Genomic DNA, 6,007 nt, shown 5'->3' with positions numbered 1-6,007 from the left:
CAACTATCTTCTTCTCTTACTAAGAAACATCACTTAAAGAGGCTAAATCAAAGTATATCTTCAACTATCTTCTTCTCTTACTAAGAAACATTACTTAAAGAATTCAAGTTGAACAAAGTCAACACTATTACTACTATTTTTATTTTTAAGTATGTATGCAAGTATATGGAAATGTATATGGAATTGAAAGGAGATTTCAATTGTGTTTTCCATTTTCCATTATACTTCTCAGTATTGCAAGTCAAGATGATTGTTTATATTTATATTTTTCATTTCAAACTTTCACTATGTCATTTGTATGATAATATAAAGATATGTGAGTCTGCTTGATGAAGTTCTTAATTATGACTTTGGAAAACATTTTGTTTAATACAGTTTGATAAATGACTATATATAGTCTTCACATTGATTACATTATGGAACCATGTTATTGAAGGGTTCTACATTTCTACTACTCTTTCTCAAGTCATGGATGGACTAAAGCCAGTTAATTAAATATAGGAAAACAAGTAAACTGAGCTCTAAAACAAGTGTTGTTCAAGTTTTTCTTCTACGACGATCTCTATTTGGCTGTTGCTTCTCCTCACAGTTCACACATATTATGGAGAAAAAGTACTGTCTTTTGGATTGCCTTCAAGTAAAGAAAAAACAAGATATTTTTTAACTAAATATAGAAAAACAAGTTAACTGAGCTTTAAACAAGGTTGTAGATATTTTTTATTATGAAAATAAAGTGTTGTTCATGTTTTTCTTCTAAGACGATCTCTATTTGGCTGTTGCTTCTCCGGAGAAAAAAATACTCTCTCTTTTGGATTGCCTTCAAGTACCTCTATTTGACCTAAAGGACATCCAAATGGAAGATGTTTGTAAATTGAGGCTAGCATCGGACATTCGAACATACGAGTTAAAACAAATAGAGAGTAACTGATAAGGTAGGTGATAGATTATAATTTATGGTTGATGATTGATAACTGATAGTTTATAACTCATAAACTAATTAAAATGTTTGATAAAATTAGTGGTTCCAAGTTGTTCGTTGGTCGATTTTAAAGAAATTAGCTGATAAACAAATTTCTTAATTTGGTGATTGTGCATTGGTCGATTTTAAAGAAAAAATGTTTTGATCGTTTTAGTGCGGAAAAACGTTGCTTGTTGGTCACGTTATGGCATTGGCAGATAAAAGTGTTGTTTGTTGATCGCTTAGAACGGATATAAAAAATTATTCTTAGGTTGGTAGTGATTGTTTTAAGAGGAAGAGATATTCATTCAATTAATCTTTTTTTAGTCCAATTTTTGTTTGTTAAAGAGCATAGCTCAGTCGGCACGGATATTGCATTATATATGCAAAGGGTCGGGATTCGAACCCCGGTCATCTCACTTACTCATCTTAATGGTGAAATTTCTAGTCATTATTCTACTCTGTTTTTTCAACTTATATTATATTTTTTTTTATCCTATTTGTAGAGGAGAGATATTCTCTTTGTTCTGTTCTGCCTCCCCCTTCCTCTGTTTCGGTTTGTTTTTATATTCTGATATATTATTAAAACACATCATGATTAACGGTTTAAGAATTTTTATTAATTACCATTAAGAATAAAGTATAAAGTATTTTGCCAAATATTAAAATAGTGCCTCAGGAATACTCGTTAAGAATTCAAATTTAAAAGTTTTTCTTAAAAATGATGGCGTCAACACAATAAAAATCTAAATTTTGATATTTTCACTTCGAATTTTTTCTTTTTATTTCTCATTTTACTTTTATAGTTAATGATGACAATATTGTGGAGTAAAGTATATATTTTTTTAAAAAAAAAAATTGAAAATGAGTAAAGTATATATATATATATATATATATATACTAAAACACTTGTGGAAGTAAAGTATAAAGTATGTACATAAATAATGAATAAAAGAAAGAACCGTTGGCGGAGTAAAGTATATACTTAAACACTTATTGTGGAGTAACTACTGTACACATATTTTTATTTTTATTTAAAGGGTTGGTTGTCGTAAAGCATAGATTATTGGAGTTAGAGAGATACTATAGTTTCTCTCTTGTTTAAGGTTTCTGAAAAACGGGGAAGGAAGGGTCCGGAAGGAAAATAGTTTGTTCACTGAACGGAAAATAGTTTATTGCAGGTAACCATGCATTTCATTCAAAACATTTTTTTTTGTTGTTGATACCTCCGGCCAGTTTTATAAATGAATTTTTTTTTTATGTGTATATATTCCGCGCCAGTTTGTGTTTATTATACAAACTTATGTCAAAAAAAAAAATGATATGTCATATATTATGATGAGTTTTTTAATAAAAGACTTTTGCTGCTAAAAAAAATTCTTATGTTATGGTAAGTTTGTTAATAAAAAAAATTTGCTACTAAAAAAAAAATATTAAGAGTATTATTATTTTTTTGAAGAAATGTTAAGAGGATTATTTGTATTATGAAAAATTCACACCAAAAGTTTATATATATATATATATATATATATATATATATATATATATATATATATATATATATATATATATCATTAATTTATATTACTGTTAATATTTTTATTTGTATTTGACTACATTTCTTTCATTAATGCACGCCTTGAGATGATTTTTTTTTGTCAGGTAGTCTAATCGCTAGAAATTTCACCCTTAAAGTGGATAAGCGGGGTGTCCGCGATTCGAACACCAGCACCTGCATTTATTTATTTGTTATTTAAATTTAAATCCACCACGATATTTATAAATTTTTAATAAAAATAAAATGGTTTTTTTTATAAAAAAAAACAAAATGATTTTAATTTGTGTTTTTTGCGTTTTATTAAAAATTTATAAATATCCGGATGAATTTAAAAGTAAATAAAAAAAATTACAAATACGCATGTCACATTACTAAAATGTACAGCTATATGCCAACATGTGTGGTCAGGGGTTAGAAACATGGAATCTTTGAATTATAGGGGGATAAAAGATTTTTTTTTACAAGGGGTAAAACAAAACTCTCCCAAAAGGCGGAGCTTCCATCCTATCCCATTGGCAAGGATAACGTGGCCTTACGGGGGGAGAGTGGAACCTCGAGGACTAAAAACTGAGGGGGGTGGCAAAAGGTCCGGACTCACGACAAAAACACCTATTCACCCTGAGAATTTCTTTTAGCACCCTACCATTTTTCTAACACGCCTTGCTAAATTACTAAAATATTTATGTCAGCTACTTAACTAACAAACATAATCACTATTAAGAATAAGTGGAGTGTCTGAAGTTCGAACCGCGACTCCTATGATGTCTCTACCAACTAAGCTAAGCTGACGGGGCCGATAATGAGATTACTCTACTTGTGTGTTTTGTAATTTTGTATGTTTTCAATCAATATATTTTGCTGATTCTAAAAAAGAATATGTTACTTATTATTATTTTTTTTGCTATTTAGAGTATGTAAAATGGTGACAAATTTAAAGTGTGGTCAAAGCATAGATTGAATTGAGCTTACACGTGTTATAGTGTCTATTGCTTTTGCTTGATGCATAACTTCAACTACATTAAACATCACATGATTCTTTGTGTGTAGATTGGACAAAGAAGAATATTGTTCATAAAACTTGATCATATGCACCGAAAGTATGCAAAACAAGGTATACAAATATTCATTGCCTTATACTCTTTTAGCTTTTTTGGTTGGATTTTGATGTACGATTAAAATTAGAGATAAATATATTATATGAAATTAGAATATACTTATTTGTTAAAGCAATAATTATGTTTATTAGAATAGTTGATATAGAAATCATCAATATGTTAAACCAAATTTTCCTTTGTCTGATCACATGTTACATGATTTGAAGTTATCAATGGGGCAAATCTCAGACAAACTTATTTCGGCGTGATGCTCGCCTGATAACGTGGTGGCAAATGAGACCTAACCTATCTATTTATAAGATAACAACCCTAGTTAGTACTACCCATCATGTACCCTAGGGTTGGGCCTACACTTTGTTTCTGCACAAATCAGAATTAGTGTTCAAAAACCCATTATTACTGATCACATCAGGCCTAAACATCATCAAATGGATCACAATTTTTATTAAAACCAAAAACCGACAATTGATTGCAGCTCACAAAATATTAGAAAATATTCTAACATTCTCCCACTTGGACAAAATCAATTGTGTATATTTAATATCAAGAAAACATTTTAAAAATGACTCACTGGTTGATAACGTATTTATTAATGTGGCTACAATGATCCCAAGATGCATCATCTAATTAAGACTCCATCCAATAAAGTTAAATGATATCGAATCATGGTGGTAATTATATCCTTGTTGATACAACACCTTCCACCAAACTCCATCGACTAGTCGTTTGTGTAGAGTGTAGCGAGAAAATCATATGTGTGAAAATATTCTACCAAACTCCACCAAATATTAGAAAATATTCTAACATTCTCCCACTTGGACAAAATCAATTGTGTATATTTAATTTCAAGAAAACATTTTAAAAATGACTCACTGGTTGATAACGTATTTATTAATGTGGCTACAATGATCCCAAGATGCATCATCTAATTAAGACTTCATCCAACAAAGTTAAATGATATTGAATCATGGTGGTAATTATATCCTTGTTGATACAACACCTTCCACCAAACTCCATCGACTAGTCGTTTGTGTAGAGTGTAGCGAGAAAATCATATGTATGTGATCCATCAACCATACTATCATTTTCTTCTTCGGTCCTTAATTTCTCTCAAATGCCTTAAAGCCAATTAAATTCTAAGCTCTATTTGATTAAAATACTTTTAACATTACAAAGGAGTTAATATAAAATTTAAACTCCCACTAATCAAGCATATAAAAAGAATCTTAATTATTTGTCACATACTCAAATGTTCTTTTCAAACTCCCACTAATAAAGCATATTAAAAGAACTCACAATTAATGTTTGTGCTTGCAATGTTACTCCTTAAAACAACACACCTCAATCTCCTAATTAGGGGATCAACTAATATAAAATTTTAAGAAGATCAATGCGTTAATCAATTGTAATCAATTCTCTCCCACTTACCCAAATATTCCTTCTATTCAGGTGTGCTCTCCACATTATTCATAGACTCATTCTCGCAAATCTTGCTTTCATTTCTCATAATTTTATTAAAACAAAAAATCGACAAATGATTGCAACCCATAAAATATTAGAAAATATTCTAACATTTGATTCCCTAAAATCCTATATATTTCTTACATTTAGCTTTTGATTGGTTTGAGACCGATAGAGACGAGATAGATAGAGAAGAGAGAAAAAGAAGAGAATTTGAAAACTTCTCTTGTTGGCAAGGAGAGAAATTGAGAACACAGAAGAATAGTTTAGAAGTCCCACATCGGCTGCGAGGGCTATCCTCACCTTACAAGCCGGTTTGTAGGGTTGATTTAGGCCAACTCTCAATTCTAAGATGTTATTAAAGTATCTCCACGATCCAAGCCGTCTACTATCAAGTTTCTGCCCTGAATATAGGTTTATAATTGAGAATAATTCTCACCTTACAAGTCAATTTTCTAGGGTTATGAGGAAATATGAAAGATGGACCTTTTCATAGTAAAAAGTCATTAAAGTATATGGTGGGTCCCATATTATTACGTTAAAATAACTAAATTACTTAAAAATAAAAAAAATAAAAAAACTCTCTTAGGTCGTTGTTATAAGGAACACTTTGAACAAATCACATAGACCAAGGAAACACATTGTACATAGTTCTTTTCATTTAATACTTTGTAAATTTAAATGTATTTCATGTATACCCTTATTTAATTACTCTTAATTCAACTAACTTAGTTATTTTTAATATTCTCTCTCATAATAAATAAGGGCATGAGTGAAATTAAACATTTGAAAATTGATCAAACTTTCTTATAAAAATGACCAATTTTTTTTCACTTTTGTTTCTTATATAAATAACCGTAGGGAGTATAAGGATGTTATTTTCTTTTTAATATTAAATAAAATTCCCTCTCTCTC

Source organism: Trifolium pratense, linkage group LG5, assembly GCF_020283565.1.
Source record: "Trifolium pratense cultivar HEN17-A07 linkage group LG5, ARS_RC_1.1, whole genome shotgun sequence".
NCBI classification, from domain to species: Eukaryota; Viridiplantae; Streptophyta; class Magnoliopsida; order Fabales; family Fabaceae; genus Trifolium; species Trifolium pratense.
Note: the sequence above shows the minus strand (reverse complement) of the source record.